This window comes from Chiloscyllium plagiosum, chromosome 20 (genome assembly GCF_004010195.1).
Source record: "Chiloscyllium plagiosum isolate BGI_BamShark_2017 chromosome 20, ASM401019v2, whole genome shotgun sequence".
In the NCBI taxonomy this organism is placed as follows: domain Eukaryota; kingdom Metazoa; phylum Chordata; class Chondrichthyes; order Orectolobiformes; family Hemiscylliidae; genus Chiloscyllium; species Chiloscyllium plagiosum.
Genome location: NC_057729.1, coordinates 63340185 through 63363578, shown reverse-complemented (window position 1 = coordinate 63363578; position 23394 = coordinate 63340185).

Genomic DNA, 23394 nt, shown 5'->3' with positions numbered 1-23394 from the left:
TTCTCCTTCTCTGCCTTACTCCTGCTCCTAGTTTTCATGTTTTTATGTTAATAAACAGTCATTGTTCCATTATACTGCAGTATGGTGCAGTGGGAGACATTGTAGATACATCAACATTGACCCAATAGACACATTTTGTAGGTTTGGCTGCTTGGAGTGTGAGCATTGATTGATCGTTGACCTGCAATGTGGAGGGTGACCTGAGACCATTTTCTTTGCTCCTTATGTCACACTCAGTATCAACCACAGAGCAAAGCAAACTTGTTCCTGTCTCTAAGCTGCAGTCTCTCACCGGGGGTTCTGTTCTTCTTAACCATTGAGGGGAGCTCTCCATTTGCAAGATGTGTTACTGCAACATCATTTACTCATTTAGTTTCAGGAGATTGCTTGACTGGTAAGAGACTGAGTCCTGCAAGATCCTTACAACTAATGATCTATCCTCAGACTCAGAAGTGTCTCTCAGTCAATAATCATCAATACCTTGTGTAGCTGACAGAAAAATCAATCCTTGCATCAGCAAATCCACCTTTGACTGGTTGGATGTTAGGCCTGAGCTAGCCAGATGACACGTGAGTGTAATAGCGCTTGTATTTGTCTGAGATTCTCCTTGATACTCTTAACACTGTGATTAACTCCATTCTTTTGAGCAGTAAGGGTGTCTGCTGAAGCAGGAAGAGGCAATGTAGATAGAACAAAGAACAAAGAAACTTTTCAGCCCTGGAACAGGCCATTCGGTCCGCCAAGCCTGAGCCGATCCAAATCCACTGTTTAAACCTTTTGCCTAACCATCTGTATCCCTCTGCTCCCCACCTACTCATGCATCTGTCCAGATGCATCTTAAATTAGTCTACTGTTCCTGCCTCTACCACCTCAGCTGCTGACGCGTTCCAGAGACCCACCATCCTCGTGTAAAGTACTTGCCACGCGTATCCCCCTTAAACTTTTCACCTCTCACATTGAAAGCGTGACCTCTCGTTATTGAATCCTTCACCCTGGGAAAAAGCTTGTCTCTATCCATCCTGTCTATACCCTTCATGATTTTGTAAACTTCAATCAGGTCCCCCCTCAATCTCCTTTTTATTTAATGAAAACAAACCTAACGTACTCAACCTCCCTTCATAGCACCTTCCATACCAGGCAACATCCTCATAAACATTTAGATTAGATTACTTACAGTGTGGAAACAGGCCCTTCGGCCCAATAAGCCCACACCGACCCGCCGAAGCGCAACCCACCCATACCCCTACATTTACCTTTAACCTAACACTACGGGCACTTTAGCATGGCCAATTCACCTGACCCGCACACCTTTGTGACTGTGGGAGGAAACCGGAGCACCCGGAGGAAACCCACGCAGACACGGGGAGAATGTGCAAACTCCACACAGTCAGTCGCCTGAGTCGGGAATTGAACCCGGGTCTCTGGCGCTGTGAGACAGCAGTGCTAACCACTGTGCCACCGTGCCGCCCACAAAGTGCCATCTGCACCCTTTCCAAAGTGTCCATATCTTTTTGGTAATGTGGCAACCAGAACTGTACACAGTACTCCAAATGCGGCCAAATCAATGTCGTGTACAATTTTAACATGATAATGTTAACATGACATGACAACATTTCAATCTCAGCCTGGAAGGGGAGATGTTTACACTATATTTGAGTCCCACAGTGGATGGTACACCTCAGGGCTGGACAACTTTACCAGCCAAGCTCATTTCTATTCATGTTCTCAGTGACTGACCCATGGCCACAACTTCCATCACTGACCACAGGAGCTCAGCAACACGGGAATGATCTCAGTAGCGATGGGCTGTGGATACAAGTGGGAATGGGGAGTTGGGGATGGAGGGTAATACCTGGGTAAAGTGAATCCGAGTTTCTTTCTGAGGCCCAGAGAGATTCCAGCTCGTTCTGTTCCATGGGGAAATCTGAAATATTATTTAATGACTCTCGCTGTGCCTTCTCTGGCCCAGGAGCCATCTCCAGATTGAGATTGACACGAAATTCCTTGCTCTTCTATCCAACATATTCCAATCCTCCAATTCAGAACTCGGACTAAAATTAATTAATGCATTTGTGGAGTCAAGGGAAGACCATAAAAACATGACAATTGGGAGCAGGAGTAGGCCATTCAGCCCCTCAAGGAGGAGACAATGAGGACTGCAGATGTTGGAGATCAGAATTGAGAATGTGGTGCTGGAAAAGCACAGCAGGTCAGGCAGCATCAGAGGCCTCATTCCTGAAGAAGGGCTCATGCTCAAAACTTCGATTCTCCTGCTCCTTGGATGCTGCCTGACCTACTGTGCTTTTCCAGCACCACTCTCTCAGCACATTCAGCGCCACCATTTAATACAATCTCATCTCAGCCTCAACTCCACATTCCTGCCTGCTCTCCATAACCCTTCAACCCATTATTCCATAAAAATCTGTCGATCTCCCCCTTCATTTAATTAACTGTATTCTGGGTGAGTGAATTCCACAAATTCATACACTTTGAGAGAATCAGTTTCTCCTCACCTCTATTTTAAATCTGCGGCCCCTTATCCTCAAACTATGGCCTCTTCTAGATTGTTCCACATGAGGCAACATCCTTTCTGTATCTACTTTGTCAGTCCTCTTTAGCATCTTATAAACGTCATTTGGTTCTCATTTTTCTGAACTTTGATAACGATCAGCCTAACCTGCACAGCCTCTCTTCATAAGACCAACCCTCATGAACCTTCTCTGAACTGCCTCCAGGACAATTACACCCCTCCTCGAAGGGGACCAATGCACCAATATCCCAGGTGTGGAATGTTGTGTACAAGAGGTTCCTGATACTTCCTGTTGTTAAAATGAAATATTCTTCACAGAGCACCTTTTGTCCACATGCTTCTGGATAGCTGCAGATTTCTGAATGGGATAACCCCTGATGACTCACCTAAAATCAATTTCTCAACGAGCTTACGAGCTTCTCGTGAGATGTCAGCCTTGTATTCATGAACTCAGTGATTTCAGTTTGAGGCCAAGTCAGTGGAGATTTATTGCAGAGTTATCATCATGCTTGGCATCCATGTTTAGCACAGGGAAACGGGAACCCATTAAATAAATTTCCATCCCATATCTTCAGGGAAATGGCAGGTAGGGAAATGACAGGTGGGGAAACTGTCCTTCCGTGACATTTCACGCATCCCTCTCCCAGGAAGCATCATCTCAAAGTTTTTAAATGGATGAACACTGAGGGGTCACTTGACTGAAATTGACCTCTCTAACACCCCTCGGGTCATTGTTTTGGGAACCCAGAGGGACACAAAGCAGGAATGAATCCACTTCTGGAAACTTCGGGTGTAGCTGTGTCAACCTGCTCTTTCTGAGAGGTTGGTGGTGGCATGTTGTGTGAGAATCACCTGGAGGAAGACGGGTGAGCAGCTCTTTGTATCACTGAGCATTACACTCATTTAGCACCAGATCTGTTAAAAGGGCTTGTCCATCAGCTGCAAAAGGAACCCTCCCTCTGCCAGTGTGTTTTAGACAAATTTGCAGGAGGCTTTCAGGTGGACTTTCCCTTGTTGGCATGGTCAATGGAAGTACAGCATTAAACTCCAATGTTGAAGGTGCTTCAAAATATTTGTGAATCTCTGAAGGGAGTGGTACTGGCCTTTTGCAGAGAGTCTATGGAGGTCCTGAGCAGGAGTCTGCTGACATTCTCCAGGCTTAAAGTCGGAGCTGCTCCAAGTCAGCAGCACAACCAGGAGACGCTGCAGAGGCAGCACAAAGCAGAAGCTGTGTTCCTAATGAGGGGAATGAGTGGAACATAAAAACAATGTAGATTTTAGACAAGCAGGGGAAAGTTATTTCTGATGTAAGAATGTAAGATCACTTTGGGATGAACAAAGGTAAGGTGAAGAGATAATATTTTAAACAAAGGAATTTAGATTGTGCTGTCCTACAGATGAAGGAATCTGATCCATAACTGCTTTTTAAAAAGGAAATGGATAAATATTAGAAATGAAAATGATTGAGTGTTTGGGATCCTGGCAACAGAACAATGGGTGGACCAACTCTGTCTCTGCTGTGAGATTCGATTACATAATCAAATGGCAACAATTACAAAGTCACAATTCTGTGAACTGAGTTCCTTAAACAGGACAGACAACTCTGCTAACAATGCAAAGGAAATGTCAATTCAGTCTTTTCATGGCAAGTTGGGCTGTGTCCTGATGGAAAGGTGGATCACGTAACTGATTTAAATCACAACCTCTGCTCAAAGGGTACCCCAACAACCTTGTGGTCATGGAACATTTGTCAATGCATTTTGGACATAGTTTATCCACTTTGGATGCAATCCAAAAATGGTATTACATTAATAATTGGATCCTTCTGGAAGAATAATCAATATAAGGACTGAGGTTTCCTTTTAAGTCACTGTTAGATACTGGAGAGCTGAAAATGTGTTGCTGGAAAAGCGCAGCAGGTCAGGCAGCATCCACGGAACAGGAGAATCGACGTTTCGGGTATAAGCCCTTCTTCAGCCCTTCTCCGTTAGATACTGGAGAACCTGGAGTGCTTTGGTTTTTTTTAGATTACTTACAGTGTGGAAACAGGCCCTTCAGCCCAACAAGTCCACACCGACCCACCGAAGCGTATGCCACCCAGACCCATACTCCTACATTTACCCCTTCACCTAACACTACGGGCAATTTAGCATGGCCAATTCACCTAACCTGCACATTTTTGGATTGTGGGAGGAAACCGGAGCACCCGGAGGAAACCCACGCAGACACGGGGAGAATGTGCAAACTCCACACAGACAGTCGCCTGAGGCAGGAATTGAACCCGGGTCTCTGGCGCTGTGAGGCAGCAGTGCTAACCACTGTGCTACCATGCCGCCCACGAAATTGATAGATGTGAACATTGCTGATGGGGAAGGGTGCAAAGGGAGTATGAGGAGAGTCAGGATTAGACCACTGACCATTCACCATGCCTGAGGGCTTGTTGTTGCTGGGAAAACTGATTAGGATGTAATGGGGGCCGATTCTGTGCAGTGACTTCAGAGGCTTCACCACGTGCTGTGCAGTGTGATGAATCGGGCGAAGACTGACACATTAACACAAGGGGGCTCAGACATACTTTCCAGTATTTCTCGCGCATGCCCGCACTTGTTGTAGTTTCAACAGAGTGCGGAAGATACAAGCTCACAATTCAGAGGTAATCGGAAGGTGCTCGGAGGAGGGACATTTCCCACCTCAGATGAACCATATCTGAGGGAACAGACTCAAATGATTGGGATTTCATGAGGAGTAAGAGTGGGAGAGTCTAGAGGGAGTGGGTGGTGGTGTGAGGGGTGGGGGAGTCTGATGGGGTGTGGGTGTTGGTGTGAGGGTGTGGGGAGTGAGGTTGGGAGATTCTCATGGGGAGTGTGTGTCGGTGTGAGGGGTGGGCGAGTGAATGTTGGAGAGTTTCATGGGGAGTGGGTGGTGGTGTGAGGGGTGGGGGAATGAGTGTGGTAGAGTGTCATGGGGAGTGGGTATGGGATGTGAGGGGTTGGCTTTAACCAGCATCAACACCACCTCTATCCACCATGGGCAGAATTGAACATACATGTTGTGTTTAAATCAAGTAAAAAGTACAGTGTAACTATTACAGAACTCACTCAAACAAAAAAAAGTAATTGATGAACCCATTCATTTTTTAAAAATTCTTTCAAATATTTAATCCTTTATTAACTCAAACATTTAGATTCATAACACCTCATCAAATTTATATTGAAAGTTGGATTTTGAACAACTGGTATTTGGATTTTGACCTAAATGTGTGAGGGTGTTTAATGATTATCTTGCTAGTATCTCTGAAGCCATGGCTTTTGGAAACTAGTACCAGAAAAATAGCTTTTGGAACACTAATCAGGATTTGTTTGTATTAAGCAATTTTTACATGCAGACAGAATAACCAATGAAAAGCATTTGCTTTATTTCTGTCAGAAAAATCGGAGCATTTTCGTGCTTAGGAAATACATCCACAGCATTGACACCTTTTGGTTTTACAATTAGAATTAGATTTTACTGTCACACATAAGTGACAGTCATACAGAAGTGCAAAAGTACCGAGACAAGTGTACAATGTCAGCTTTCCCAATGTAGTCTTAGGTACAATGGTACCTCAGTATAAAATCTTAGGTACAAGGTAGAAGCATAAAGAAATACAGTTCAAGGGTCAACATGGCAGTCCTTCTGTAGACAAGAGCTTGCAACTGCTCCATGCTGAGCTTTGCCCACAATGGCTCACTGTCCTCTCGTACTGGACTGAGTCTCTCACCACCCACCATCATTCTGGCTTGCCAGCATCAGTACCAACTGCCATCCAGACTCATCATCCCCTTCACTGGAAAACAATATCCAGGATCACTAGCCATTTCGCAGTTCCCAGACATCCTGATTGAAGTTGGATGTAGGAATCCATTCTCAATTAAGGAATTAGTTCAGAAAGATTAAGCATGTAATACTTCAGTGTAAAGACACTAACTTTGAAAATTCCAGGCCAGTGTGTTTGCTTAAAGCCTTGAAGGTCTTATTTGGGGCTGAGAAAGGCTAAGTTTATTGTGTGAGCATTCAAGAAGGAAGTTGTCAGACTTCCAATTCTGATAATCAGTTTTGAAGAAGATTCCTGGACCTGAAATGTTATTTTGCTTCCTCTCCACAGATGCTGCCAGACCTGCTGAGGTTTTCCAGCAATTTCTGGATTTGCAAGCTATTCAACTTCCATATCTGAGGATTGAAGAGTTTAGCCAATTATTGTGATAGATGCTTGAACTCTGTAAAAAAATTGTTTTTGGGATGGATAGAATATTCTATTTTTACCATGTGGTTTGAAATGTTTCATGTTGTGTTTTATATGAATAGTTTGATGTATTCTATTTTCTTTAATGCAATAAATTTGTATTTTTTGTTACATTCATGATTATGCTTCAGTGAAAGACCACAGTGTTCAATAAACAAAAATCAAAACAGAATATGATCTCTCAAACCAGCTGTCAATCTGGGGATTTACTTGTCTGAAATAACAATGGCTGTGATCACAAGAGTATTCTTAATGCAGTGAGTTTCCTCTGGCTAAATGGGTAGATTTCAAATAAATCTAGAATCTCATGACTGGGAACTCACAATGATGCTGTGGGTCATCAGTAAAAGCAGAATCATACCCCAGCAGAGTCTGTAACCTCATGGCCTAGGATATCCCCCATTGCCATCAAGCCTGGAAATCAGCCCTGGTTCAATGAAGATTGCAGAGGACATGAAACAATCAAGAATTATTCCACCTGGTGAAGCTACTAAGCAGGGTTACTTGCGTACCAAATGGTATAAGCAGCAAGTGATAGACAGAGATAGGTGTTTTCACAAACAACACATCAAATCGAAGCTCTGCAGTCCTGCCACATTCAGTCATGTTGGTAGATAATTGAACAACTCACTGGTTGAAGACGCTCCACAGATATGCCCATCCTCAATGATGTAAGAACCCAACCCAACATTAAGTAGTCCATGTTCAAATGCAATAAGATCCGGATAATTTCCAGGCTTGGGCTGTCAAGTGAAGAGTGTGTTGCTGAAAAAGCACAGGAAACTGAAGAAGGGCTTATGCCCGAAACATCGCTTCTCCTGCTCCTCGGATGTCGGCTGACTTGCTGTGCTTTTCCTGCAACACACTCTTCAATTCTGATCTCCAGCATCTGCAGTCCTCAATTTCTCCTTGGGCTGACAAGTGGCAAGTAATATTCACATCACACATATGCCAGGCTACGATCATCTCCAGTAAGAGACAATCTAACCACTGTCCCTTGATGTTCAATGATGTTACCATCACTGAATCCCCCACTATCAACATCCTTGGGATTACCATTGACCAGAATCTCAACTGGACTCACCACATAAACACTGTGGCTGCAAGACCAGGTCACAGAAGAAGAATCCTGCAGTGAGTAACTCATCTCCTTACTGCACAAAGCCTGTCCACCATCTACAAGGCACAAGTCAGGAGTGTGATGGAATACTCCCCACTTGCCTCCAACAACACTCAAGAAGTTTGACACCATCCAGTTCAAAGCAGCCGCTTGATTGGCACCACATCCACAAATATCCACTCCCTTGACCTCCGATACTCAGTAACAGCAGTATGCACTCTACAAGAAGCACTGCAGAAATTCACCAAAGATCCTCAGACAGCATCTTCCAAACCCATGATCACTTCCATCTAGAAGGACAAGGGCAGCAGGTACATAGGAACACCACCCCCGCAAGTTCCCTTCCAAGCCACTCACCATCCCAACTTGGAAATATATTGTTGTTCCTTCACTGTTGCTGGGTCAAAACCCTGGAATTCCCTCTCTAATGGCATTATGGGTCTACCTGCAGCACATGAACTGTAGTGGTTCGAGAAAGAAGCTTATCACCACCTTCTCAAAGGACAACTAAGGATGGACAATATATACTAGCCCAGCCAGCAACACCCACATAGCATGAGTGAATTTTAAAAAAATCTTTAAGAAACTACTCATGATCTGAAAATGATCTAAAATGGCTGGCTTGAAATTTCTTGCTGGTTCCTAATTTGCTTTTACTTTGAATCAAATCTCTGTAGCAATGTACTTCAGTAAACGTTTGGTTTTCCAATTCTAACTATACACAGATAAAACTCATCGAGCTTACTGGAATAATGAGTGTGGTCATTGTGTGGTTCCTGATGCCATCATCTGCTTCTTCTGCAGCTGCTGCTCCTGAGACCTGTGTGAATGTTTTATGCAACCAGATTTTTGCATGAATCTTTGCAGTGTTTCTAATGTTTATTTCTGTTTGTAAATGACATAATTTGGCGTGAAACTATTTGATGCTATTTTGTACTTGCTTTTATTGAACTATATTTTCTAGCAGCAATAAACTACATTTCACCAAGAAAGTTAGCACAGGTAGGCTTATTCAAACCAACTGTCAGTTCCCCTCTGTGCGGTTGTATTGGCTGATCCTTCATCTATTTATCTCACAGATGCCTTTGGGATCTTGCTGTGTATATATAGGTTGTGGTATTTCCTGTATTAGAACTGTGATGTAGATCATTGCATGTTAGGTCATTAAATCATGAAAAATAATCTACACACATGTCTTCCCATTTTCCATGGTGTGAAATTTATTGAAAGTTTGGTGATAGCCATTTTTTATTTCCGGGCCATACACACCACATCTGGATCTTTATGATATGGTATAGAGCTTCTACAGCACTGAAAGAGGCCTTTCAGCTCATCGATTCTGTACTGGTCGTCAATCATCCATCAACTCTAATCCTAATGCTTTAATATGGGTGGCACAGCGGCTCAGTGGTTAACACTACTGCCTCACAGTGCCAGGCACCCCTGGATTCAATTCCACTCTAGAGTGGCTGTCTGTGTTGAGTTTGCATATTCTCCCCGTGTCTGTATGGGTTTCCTCAGGGGGCATTGGTTGCCTCTCACAGTCCAAAGGTGTGCAGGTTAGATGGATTGGCCATACAAAATTGCTTATAGTATTCAGGGGTTTGCAGCTAGGTGGATTAACCATGGGAAATGTGGGATAATGGGGATAGGGGTATGGACATATATGGGTGGGATGCTGTTTGGAGGCTTGGTTCAGAACTGATGGACCAAATGGTCTCTATCTACACTCTAAGGATTCCATGGTTTTATTTTCCAACACTTGTCTGCTGTGACATTTAAAGTACGCATCTAAATGGTTTTTCAGTGTTATGAGGGTTCCCATGTTTTTAGGCATTGAACTCCAGATACTCACAGTCCTCTGGGTGGAAGGCAATTTCCTCAAATAAAGGCATTGAGTCATAGAGTTATATAGCACAGAAACAGATCCTTTGATCCAACTCGTCCACGCCAACCAGACATCCCAATCCGATCGAGTCCCATTTGCCAGCACCTGGCCTATATCCATCCAAACTCTTCCTATTCATGTCCCCATCCAGATGCCTTTTAAATGTTGCAATTGTACCAGCCTCCACCACATCCTCTGGCAGCTCATTCCATACACATACCACCCTCTGCATGAAAAATGTGCCCTTAGGTCTCTTTTATATGTTTCCCCTCTGTCTTTAAACCAATGTCCTCTAGTTCTGGATCCCCATCCTTGGGGGAAAGAAGACCTTGACTATTCATGGTATCCATGTCCCTCATGATTTTATAAACCTCTATAAGGTCACCCCTCAGCCTCTGATGCTCCAGGGAAAACAGCCCCAGCCTATTCAGCCTCTCCCTATAGCTCAATTCCTCCAACCCTGGCAACATCTTTGTAAATCTTTTCTGAACCGCTTTAAGCTCAACAACATCTTTCTCAAAGGTGGGAGATCATAATTGAGCGCAGTGTTCCAAAAGTGAAACCACCAATGTCCTGTACAGCCACAACATGACCTCCTAACTCCTGTACTCAATACTCTGACCAATAAAGGCAAGTGTGCCAATATCTTCTTCACCACCCTATTCACTTGAGACTCTACTTTCAAGCAATTATGAACCTGCACACTGTACAAGTCCTGCTCTGATTTGTCTTTTCAAAACCCAACACTGCTCTAAATCTCCTGCTCCTGACCTTTAAACTGTGGCCCTCAACTACTGAGGCAAGAGTTTCCACATATCAGCCCTATTTATCCTCCACAAATATCTTATGCCTCAATCAGATCTCCCTCAGCCTTCTCTGCTCTAAGGGAAATAACCTGAGCTTATCCAACCTCTCTTCATCACGGAAATGCCCCATCCCAGGCAACATCTTCGTGGATCTCCTCTGCACCCCCTCCAGTTCAATGACATCCTCTCTATAGTGTGATGACTAGAACTGCACACAATACTCCAGCTGTGGCCTAACTAACATAACGGATAGCTCCATCATATCCTCCTTGCTCTTGTATTCAATGTTTCAACCAATAAACGCAGGTATCTCAGATGCCTTCCGAATCACATTATCCACCTGCAGAAGGATGAGAATCGAAGATACTGACAAAATCATTTCATCAACTCCCTGGTCATGTGAACATTTCACAAAATCAATATGATGTGCACAATGTTTGCTGTCCATTATTCTACGTATCTGAAATATCCCACTGCAGAATTTTGGCTTGGCCTAAAGTCCTTAGCTCAGTTCTGGGCAGCACCCTTTAGGAAGGATGTGAAACCATTAGCCAGGGGCAGAATGTCTCCAGGGATGAGGAACTTCAGTTACAGAGGTAGACTGGAGAGTTGGAAATATCTTCCTTGGAGGAGAAAAGATTGAGAGGAGATTTCACCGAGATTTCACATCAGGAGGGACTAGAGAGGGTCTACTCAGAGAAACTCAAAGAAATGGGAACAACATCCTCATTGGCAGAAGAATTGAGAAATAGCAGACACAGGTTTAAAATGATTGGTTAATGGAAACAAAGGTGAATTGTGGAAAAAATATTTCATGCAGCGAGAGGTTAGGATCTGAGATGTGATGCCTGAGATTGCGATGGCTGTGGGTTCAATCAAACATTTACAAAAGAGCTGGATTAATGTCTGAAACAGAAAAATCTCATAGTTACAGAGAGAAAGCAGGAGGGTGCTACTTAGTGTATTTTACTTTCAGATTTGATTATTCAAAGACTGTAAAAGTGCAGATCTTATTTTAGCAGTTACTGCTCAGTACCGTTCCATTCTTCATAAAGCTAGCACATATACAATGGGCCAAACGGCCTCATTGGTTTTAAACATTCTCTGTTTCTATGGCTGTGAGCACCAAATGTGACAGAATTGAGCAAGTGCTACTTGCAGAAAGGAGAGAGCCAGAATTAATTTCAAAGGATCTCAGGAGAAACATTTGCCAGAATTTGAATTTTGGAAGTGTTCCCTGAGCTGAAACAAAACTCTGTGTAAAAGCAGCCATGTGATGCAACAACAGGTTTATTCTTCACCATGGCAACAGCAAATATTGCTGTGTTTAGTAATATCTTTTTGCATTTGATTGTGTTGAGAGCTGTTTCTACATATTTATGAATCTGACAATGTAAAATCTGCCATTCAGTCAGCACTGCAGAAAAGCATTATCTTTAAACACAACCTATCATTTGACAAGAATTCCATATGATTGTCGCAATCCCTGAGACTGGTGTTTGGATTTAAAATTGATTAGGGTATTTGTTTTCTCTTTCAGATTTGATTATCTAAAGATTTTTAAAAGAGTGGATTTTATTTTAGCAGTTATATATCAGTGCTATTCAATTCTCTAGATTGTGTCTACAAGTGATAGCTGAGTCTGCCTTCATCTGTCTGAGTCCAAAACCTGGCTCCTGGAAACGTACCTGTGAAAGCTGAGGATGGTTTTCAGTGTGGGGTGGGTGAGATGAGAACCCCCAGGAGAATGCCTGAATTAGAGGGTGTGGGGAGAGGGGCGGGGCGCTGGCTGGGTGAACAGTCTGCTTCATTGCTCCCGTCCTGTGCTCAATGTTGAAAAAGTGATTAACACAAAATACATCCCACCTGCACAAACCTAACTATCCCTGCACATCACCGAAGGAGGCCATTCAACCCATCAAACCGGCTTCGACATTCAATGAGATCATGGCTGAAGTTTTGGTGGGACAATTGGGGGCCAAGAGTCTATCTGTCTCTGTCTCAAATACAGTCAGTGACCTGGACTCCACAGCCCTCTGCAGTAATGAGTTCTATAGATTCCCCAACCTCTGGCTGAAGAAATTCCTCTTCATCTCGGTTTTAAAGGGTCACCCCTTCACACTGAGGCTGTGCCCTTGCTTGCCAGTGGGGTACTCTCTATCTGCCAATCTGAGAATGACCTATTTATTCCTACTCCCTGCTTTCTGCCCATCAAACAATCCTCAAACTACACTAATATAATCTCACTATTCCCTGAACATTCTCAAACGCCTTCTGAAAATCCAAATACTCCAGATCCATTGGTTCCCCTTATCATCTCGAAAGATTTGATTATTGTGTCAGGAATGTTTTCCCCTTCATAAATCTACGTTGTCCTCTGATCAATGGGACAATTATCTTTGAGATATACATTAAACCCATCTGTTATAATATACTTTAATATTTTCCTTAATACTGACCAAATTAGTAGACCTGTAGTTCTTTTTATTTCCCTCTGCCTCCTTTTTTTTCAAATGTTAAGGTGTGATTTACAACCTTCCAATCTGCAGGCAATGTTATAGTATTAATAGTATAGTATAGTATTAATAGAATAGTATAGTATTAATAGTATAGTATAGTATTAATAGAATTTTTAAAAGTTGATCCCCGGTAAATCTACCATATTTGCAGTGATCTCTTTCAACACTCTCAGTCAAAGTCCCAGTCCCAGGAATCTGTCAACTTTCAGTCCCACTACTTTATATAATATTACTTTCTTTACTAACACTAGTTTCTTTCAGTTCCACACTGTCATTAGATTCTTGGACCTTAATTATTTCAGGGCACTTCTTGTCTCTTGTTCAGGTTAGATTAGATTCCCTCAAGTATGGAATCAGGCCCCTTTGTCCCAACAGGTCCACACTGAACCTCTGAAGAGTAACCCACCCAGACCCATTTCCCTACATTTACCCCTGACTAATGCACCTAACATTACGGGCAATTTAGCATGGCCATTTTACCTGTACTGCACATCTTTTGGATTGTGGGAGGAAAGCAGAGCACCCAGAGGAAACCCACGCAGACACGGGGAGAATGTGCAAACTCCACACAGACAATCACCCGAGGCTGGAATTGAACCCGAGTCCCTGGCTCCGTGAGGCAGCAGTGCTAACCACTGAGCCACTGTGCCACCATCTTCTTTTGCGATGGCAAAAACAAGTTACTTATTTAGTTTCTTTGCCATTTCTTTCCCATCACAAATAATTCTATGTCTGCCTGAAATGGACCTGTGATTATCTTAGGAAATAGACTGCCAATAACCAAAGGTTCATAACCCATTAATTCTGAATCGCCTCCACTCCTGCCCTTGGAAAAATCCATTGAGGCTTTCCACCCCGGTAAAAATCTGGGCCTAAGTTTGTTGTCATCTTCTCATGTTCTTCCATAGCAGATTTCCACTGTGAATGCTCCTGGGTGGTATTTCAGGACATTCTAATACATTGAAGATGCTAAATAAATGAATAAATGAAAGTTGTTGTTATGGATGTCAGCCATGAACATTATGCAGGTGAAGTTTGTGCATATCCCTCGAATTCACTGAGTTTTATTGTATTTACCAGGTACCTAATGCCTAATTTTATTTTCTTGGATCAGGACAAATGCCAGAGAGCAATGTCTACAATGATTTGAAACAACCAACTCAAGACAAATGCTGGAGATTAGCTTAAATGAGATCGGGAAAAACTGCCTCAGTGAGAAAGGTGGTCTACTTTCAGGAAGTTCTGGAATGTTCTGCGAATAGTGGGGCACTAATATGAGTTACTTTTTTGTGACAGATGGTTGGGACCTGGATTCTTTGGAAGCTGATGGAATGAGCAATCAGTTGGACAAGGATTGTGGAAGATCCATACAAATATGCAGAAACGATGTTAGGGCAGACGTGGATAGAAGTGTGACAATAGGTCAAAAGTTTCAGGATGTAATTGATTGGAGAGCATTAGAGAATACAGCATCTCCAACTATCCTGTACTGACAAGTGACACATCAGAATGCTGTCTGCAATAACACTTTCAGAATAAATTTGTGAACAGCTTATTTGGAACATCATTTTATGAAGTAAGACTGCTCGTAATTGTTGATAGATTTCATATCTCCTAGAAGTGCCTGTTTTACAAATTTCTGTTTAATATAGATTTCCAAATGTTATATTGCCTGAAAGGTTGGGAGCAAACAAATGCAATAGTAACTTCCTAAAGGAATTAAATAAATATCGGAAAAGTTTGAAAATCCATGCAGACGGTTAAAAGGGGAGGAGTGGAGCCATCTGTCCAGCTGTATCGCAGGCAACACCTTCCCATGACCTGAGTCCTTGCAGTTTTGTCTCAATGTCTCTGCCATTTTTATCTTCCAGAAAGCTGTTTTCTGGATTCTTGGAAGTTTACTGCCTGAGGGAGATTGAGAAGATTAACCTGTTGAAAATAAAGACTTATAAACAAGGAACAAGAGTTGTATTGACCCTTTGAGCCTGTTCACCAGTCAATAAGATCACAGTGGAACTGATTTTAACCTCAGCTCTACTTTCGCCCAATAATATTTCATCCCCTTGGTCAACAAGAATCTACCTCCTGGGAGAAAGTGAGGACTGCAGATGTTGGAGATCAGAGTTGAAGAGTGTGGTGCTGGAAAAGCACAGCAGGTCAGGCAGCATCTGAGGAGCAGGAGAATCAACATTTCAAGCATAAGTCCTTCATCAGGAATCCTGATGAAAGGCTTATGCTTGAAACGTAGATTCTCCTGCTCCTTGGATGCTGCCTGACCTGCTGTGATTTTCCAGCACCACACTTTTCAAAAACAATCTATCTCCCTCGACCTTAAACATATTTAAGGATTCTGCATCCACTGCCTTTTGAGGAAGGGAGTTGCAAAGACTGAGAACCTCTCAAAAGGGTTTTAAATCTCTGTTTTGAATGGGCACCTCTTTATTTTTAAACTGTGACCCCTAGGTTTTAGATTATTCCACAAGAGAAAACATCCTTCCCATGTTCGAGGTAAAAACAATGACTGCAGATGCTGGAAACCAGATTCTGGATCAGTGGTGCTGGAAGAGCACAGCAATTCAGGCAGCATCCGACGAGCAACAAAATCGACGTTTTGGGCAAAAGCCCTGCGATGAAGGGCTTTTGCCCGAAACGTCGATTTTGCTGCTCGTCGGATGCTGCCTGAATTGCTGTGCTCATCCTTCCCATGTTCACCTAGTCAAATCCCTCAGGAGAAGTAAATAATTTCTTTTGATATAGGAAGCAAGGTAAATGCACCAAGGTTGCTCATAGCTTCATTTCTAAGCTTTTGAAAATGTGCAGCAGAACTCATGTCAACAACATTTCAACAACTATTAGTCATGGCACACAGTCAGGGACTCATCTGCCCTGTCGTTTTCTGTAAGGATTTGCAGCCTAAAACTGAAGGAAGGGAGGTGTTTTTACCTCTTGTCGTATCTCACATTCATCATTGTTACTGCTGGCATGTCAAATGTCCTCAAAGTAATATTTTTTAATTATCCAGCACTAACCTTTGAGCTCCCATTGCACCAAATAAATACGTGACTGTGGATCTCTGCCTGTCACAGATTACTGCATGATTCTCTCGACACATCTGCCAAGCGGCTGAAACCCACTCATTTAATTGTATTTTTAGTGTCACATGTGGTTGATGTGTGTTTGACTTGCCTGAACTTGTCAGTTATTTTGCTATTTTGGGTCTCTTTCTTTCTAAAGATGATTTAATTGTTCTGTTCCAGCGATTCGTGCACTGATGTACAATGTCAGTGTCTACAGGATGTGACTCAGTCTTGGGGACATAAATATCTTATTTTTAAATGATTTTCCAATGGATCTGTAAATGACTTGATTAAAAGTTCTTGATGAAGCTTGCTTATTTCATTTTTGCCAGCACTAGGTCTCATTGCTCTCAAATATGGGAAAGAGGAGTCTTCTGTTCCCTGGGATGTAGACAATTAAAGGGGGACCTTACTGAGGTATTTAAGATAATTAAAGAATATAGGAGAAAGCCAAAAATTAAAGTTAAGTCGTTCAGGAATGATGACAGGAAATATTCCTTACATCGAACAAGAGTACAAATCTAGGAATCTCTTCCTTAATAAAACTACTGAAGCTTGGGGATAACTGAAAATTTCAAAACTGAGGTTGATAAATGTTTGTTTTCAGCAAAGATCTGAGAGAATACAGGACCAGGCCACAGAGGTGAACTGGAAATAGCAATTACTCATTATTCATCAGGTTGAAGGGGTTTGTGCGTATGCCTGTTCCCAGGTTCTTATTTTCCTGTGATCTGATCAGCTGCCCTTCTGGAGAGGGCACTGGGAGTTGGGGATGAGTTGTCAGAGGGGGGAAGGGATGGTGTTATTGAAATGCAACCTAATTCCCCCACTAAGTTTGGACCCTGCCAAAACAGCCAGACTGGCTAATATGGAAAGACAACAGGCAAATCCCTTCAGATACTGTTTTCTGTGAACACTGAAATAAATCTGTTCTTGGAGAAGCAATGTTTGAAAATCTGAGCTAAATCAAGAATGTGCTTGAAAAGCATTCGGTGAGTCACAGTGGAATAATGTTAAGCATAACCCAAATATCAAAGGAGTGGGGGATCCTTATGCCACTTGCTATTGATTGAATTCAGAGGCTAAGCTGCTTTTTGTGCAGGAGGCTGTCTTTAATGGTTGCAATAATGGACCACGCAATGGCTGGAGACTTGGTGCCAGTTTTACCATCCCCAGTGCCAGCTCGCTGAGGAGATTTAAATCTGAGTGACTGCCAACTGCCCTCAACATTCCCACAGGCAGGTGGATGGGGATCCCAACTCCAACAGCAGGTAGCCAGTCTGATATCAGGAGCTGCTTCGATCCTGGGACTGGTGGGCACTGCTGGCATTGCAGACAAACAGAAAGGAAGACCAATCTGTGTCGTGGTAATCCTGGGGTCAGGAAAGGAGACCCAACTGGAGGGAAATCAGTTTGAAGAATGGAGAGCAATCTTTTGCAGCCACTGTTTGGAACTGGGCACCTAAGGAGGGAGAGCTCTCAGTCCCTCCTTGGGACACTGTCAAAGCTCTCAGGATGTACACATCAGCCCAGGATCATGGCATGAGCACCATTTCCCTCCCATCCAATCCCATGCCCTGAGGAAGGAGATGAAGTCTTCAAATGGCCCTTCATTTATAAGTTAAATGACTCAATTGGAGTCAAGGAAACCAACCTGAGGTTTCCCGTTACAGATTGACTTTGATTGTTTGGAGGATGTAGGCATTTAGCTGGGCCAACATTTATCGCCCATCCTTAATTGCTCAGAGGGCAGTTAAGTGTTAATAACATTGCCGTGGGTCTGGAGTCACATAGAAGCCAGACCAGGTAAGGACAGGAGATTTCCTTCCCTAAAGGTTATTCGTGAACCAGATGAGTCTTTTATGACAATCAACATGGTTACATAATCATGAGTTAAAAAGCTTTTCTTTTTTAATTACAGAAATTTTAATTAAATTCAAAGTTTATCTTGTGTCACAGTGAGATTCAAATCCATGTTTCCAGAACATTATATCCAAACAATATGGCTGAGGATAAAAGGAAGGGAGGATGATAAATAAGTTTGAAAATGATGCAAAGGTCAGCAGGTGATTGACATTGAGGAGGAAGGTCTTACCAAGACTACCAAGGATGTTATCATTAGCCCAGCATTCTGTATTCCTGTTGCTCCCTCCAAAGTGAATCACCTCACACTTTTCCACATTAACCTCCATTTGCCACCTCTCAGCCCAGCTCTGCAGCTTATCTATGTCCCTTTGTAAACATCCTTCATGACTATCCACAACTCTACCGACCTTAATGTCACCCTCAAATTTACTAACCCATCTTTCTTTGCCCTCTTCCAGGTCATTTTTATAAATGACAAACAACAGTGGACCCAAACACATCCTTGCGGTACACCACTAATAACTGAACACCAGGATGAATGTTTCTCATCAACCACCCTCTGTCTTCTTTCAGCTAGCCAATTTCTGATCCAAACTGCTAAATCACCCTCAATCACATGCCTCCATATGTTGTGCAATAGTTCACTGTGGGGAACCTTATTAAATGCCTTACTAAAATCCATATACACCACATCAACAGCATTACCCTCCTCCACCTATTTGGTCACCTTCTCATAGAACTCAATAAGGTTTGTGAGGCATGTCCTACCCTTCACAAAACCATGTTGACTATCCCTAATCAACTGATTCCTTTCTAGATGATAATAAATTCTATCTTTTATAACCCTTTACAGCACTTCACCCACAGCCAATGTAAGGTTCGAAGGGTATCATTTCCAGGGATGTCTCTACTCCCCTTTTTGAACAAGGGAACAACATTTCTTATCCTCCAGTCTTCTGCCACTATTTCTGGAGACAATGATGACATAAAGATCAAAGCCAAAGGCTCAGCAATTTCCTCCCTGGCTTCCCAGAGAATCCTAGGATAAATCCCATCCAGTCCAGGGGACTTATCCATTTTTACACTTTCCAGAATTGCTAACTCGTCCTCCTTGTGCACCTCAATCCCATCTGGTCTAGTAGCCTGTTTCTCAGTATTGTCCTTGACCACATTATCTTTTTCTAGTGTGAATACTGACGAAAAGTATTCATTTAGCACTTCCCCATCTCCTCTGACTTGGCAGGCCCAGGAGGATTGGCGAGGTTCCTGGCTGAACACTGGCTGGAAAACGCATCTCTGTGCTCTAGTCTGGTGCTGAAATACAAATTAAAAGAATGGAATATGAAGTGATCTTCCAGTCCTCGTTCCTCACTTACACACACTCTCCATAATCCATCTCTGCCAACTGATGTCCTCATGTCACATCATATCCCCTATATGGCCAGTCTTGATGGACATGCAAACATTATTTGAGGAGGAAGAGGTCACTTCCCCTCGTTTCTGCTCCACCATTCAATTGGATCATGGCTGATCTCATAATAAAATCCACATTTTCACCAACCCCTGATAACCATTCACCCCTATTTTATTGAGAAACTATTCACCTCGATTTTAAAAATATTCAAGGATTCTGCTAACTTTTAGGGAAGAGAGTTCCAAAGACTCATGACCCTTTGAGTAATAAAGCTTCTCTTCATTCCTGTCTTAAATGGACAACCCCTTATTTTTAAACAGTGACTCCATGTTTTCAATTCTCCCATAGGGTGAAACATCTTCTCTACATTCGCTCTGTCAGGATCCCTTTGGATGTCTTAAACAACTCAGGTTTACTCATAGGCTCTAGTAGTTGCAATCTATCTCCTCTTTCCACTATATAAAACCTCCAAGACCTGTCATAGCCTGGTGCCAACTTCATGCCGACATTACATACTCCAATGTTACTTCACCTATTAGCTACAAATCTCCATAAAACAGAAAAACAAGTATTATTACTTAGATTCAATTCTGCAGACTATGCTCTGCTGAGGAAAGCTTTCCCATTTAGGAGTAACAAGTGTTGCAGGTTTGGCTGCTTTGCTGCTTGATAGATCTTTAAAAGTTTGAAACTTAGGGCAATAGAGTCATAGAGATGTACAACACGGAATCAAACCCTTCAGTCCAACTCATCCATGCCCACCAGATACGTTAGACAGATCTAGTCCCATTTGCCAGTATTTTGTCCATATCCCTCTAAACTCTTCCTATTCATGTGCCAATCCAGATGCCTTTTAAATGTCATAATTGTACCAGCCTCCGCTACTTTCTCTGGCAGCTCATTCCATATACGCACTACCCTCTGCATAAAAAGGTTGCCCCTTAGATCCATTTTATATCTTTGCCCGCTCATCCTAAACCCTTGCCTTCTAGGTTTGGACTTCCCTATCCTGGGAAAAACATCTTGTCTATTCACTGTATCCATGCCCCTCAAGATTTTATAAACCTCGCTAAGGTCACCCCTCAGCTTCCGTGCTCCAGGGAAAATAGCCCCCAGCCTATTCAGCCTCTTCCTATAGCTCGAACTCTCCAATCCCATATCATCCCTGTAAATCTTTTCTGAACCCTTTCAAGTTTAACAACATCTTTCCTATAGCAGGGAGACCAAAACTGAATGCAGTATTCCAAATGGCCTCACCAATGTCCTGTGAAACTTCTTGATAGGTTTGACATTTATTGACAGTTCTCAACAGATTTGATACTTCTTGGTAGATCTCAAAACTTCTTGATACTTATTGTCAGGTTTGATTGGTCTTCCATAGGTTTGTTGTAAGGGGTGCATATGTCAAGTCTCTATAATATTCGTAATAACCAAAACATTGCTGACCCATTCCTAAAGGATACCTGACTCCCCACCTCAATTTAACCTGAGATCATAATCACAAGTAAATGCCAGCTCTCCAAGGGGTTATGCTGACAATTCACAATACATTCTCTCCCCCAGGCTATTTCATGTATTCCAAACAGAAGGGATTTGGAAATTTTGTTTGGGTGGAAGCAGCTGATGTTGACTGTGCAAATGATGCATGAGTTCACCTCCAATCCCACTCCTGTGAAAATGGGAGAAACTGATGGATCCCTGTCATTTTTTCTATCATATGAACTTATGTTTCAGTTTATTTTGAGAAAGTTCATATTTCAATTGGTAGTACAGGTTGTTTAATTGTATTACACATAGAACATAGAACACAGAACATAGGACATAGAACAATACTGCACAATATGCCTTTCAGCCATCGATGTCACGCAAATCTGTGAATTAATCTAAGCCCATTCCCTTATACTACCCCATCACCATGCATGTACTTATCCAAGGATTGTTTAAATCTCCCTCATCTGGCTGAGTTAGCTACATTAGCAGGTAGGGCATTCCACGCCCTTACCACTTTCTGAGTAAAGAACCTTCTCTGACATCAGTCTGAAATCTATCACCCCTCAATTTGTAGCTATGCCCCTCATACAAGCTGACGTCATTATCCTAGGAAAAAGACTTTCACTGTCTACCCTATCTAATCCTCTGATCATCTTGTATGTCTCTATCAAATCCCCTCTTAGCCTTCTTCTCTCCAATGAGAACAGATCCAAGTCTCTCAGCCTTTCCTCATAAGGCTTTCTCTCCTGACCAGGCAACATCCTGGTAAATCTCCTCTGCACCTTTTCCAATGCTTCCACATCCTTCCTGTAATGGGTGAGCTGAATTGTACACAGCATTCCAAGTGCGGCTGCACTAGCATTTTGTATAGTTGCAGCATGACATTACAGCTCCAGAACTCAATCTCTCTACCAATGAAACCTAACACACCGTATGCCTTCTCAACAGCACTATCAACTTGGGTGGCAACTTTCAGGGACCTATGTACATGGATTCCAAGATCCCTCTGCACATCCACACTACCACACTACCAAGAATCTTTCCATTGACCCCGTACTCTGCCTTCCTGTTATTCTTCCCGAAGTGCATCACCTCACATTTATCTGTATCGAACTCCATTTGCCACCTCTCAGCCCAATTCTGCATTTTATCCAAGTCCCCCTGTAATCACAACATTCTTCCACACTGTCCAGTACTCCATTGACTTTAGTGCCATCTGCAAACTTACTAACCCATCCACCTATTCCTGCATCTAAGTCATTTATAAAAATGACAAACAGCAGTGGTTCCAAAACAGATCCTTGTGGCACACCACTAGTGACCGGACTCCAGGCTGAATATTTTCCATCAATCAACACTCGCTGCCGTATTACAGAAAGTCAGTTCCTAATACAAACTGCTAAATCACCCTCAATCCCATGCCTCTGCACTTTCTCCAACAGCCTACCATGTGGAATCTTATCAAAGGCTTTACTGAAGTCCATGTTCACCATATCAACTGCCCTACCCTCATTTACATGCTTGATCACCTTCTCAAAAAACTTAATGAGATTTGTGAGACATGACCTGCTCTTAACGAAACTATGTTGATTATCTGAAATCAAATTGCTGCTTGCTAGATGATTATAAATCTTATCTCTTATAATCCTTTCCAAAACTTTTCCTATAATGGACATAAGGCTCACTGGTCTATAATTCCCTGGGTCATCTCTGCTGCCTTTCTTGAACAAGGGCATAACATTTGCAATCCTCCAGTTCTCTGGTACTAAACTTGTAGACAATGTTGACTCAAAGATCAATGCCAAAGGCTCCAACATCTCCTCCCTAGATTCCCAGACAACCCTCAGATAGATCCCATCCGACCCAGGGGACTTGTCTACTTTCACTCCTTCTGGAATTGATAGCACCCCCACCTTACTAACCTCAATTCCTTCAAGTCTAATATCCCATATCTCATTCTTCTCCTCTACAAACATTCTTCTTTTCTTGAATGAAAACCAATGAGAAATATTCATTTAGCATCTCCACAGGGTCCACACACAACTTCCCACTTGTGTCTTTGACTGGCCCTATTCCTACCCTAGTCATCCTTTTATTCCTCATATACCTATCGAAAGCTTTAGGGTTCTTCTTTATTCTATTTGCTAAAGACAGCTCATGTCCTCTCTTTGCTCTTCTTAACTCTCACTTTAAATTAGATTACTTACAGTGTGGAAACAGGCCCTTCGGCCCAACTAGTCCACACCGCCCCGCCGAAGCGCAACCCACCCATACCCCTACATTTACCCCTTATCTAACACTACGGGCAATTTAGCATGGCCAATTCACCTGACCTGCACATCTTTGGACTGTGGAAGGAAACCGGAGCACCCGGAGGAAACCCACGCAGACACGGGGAGAA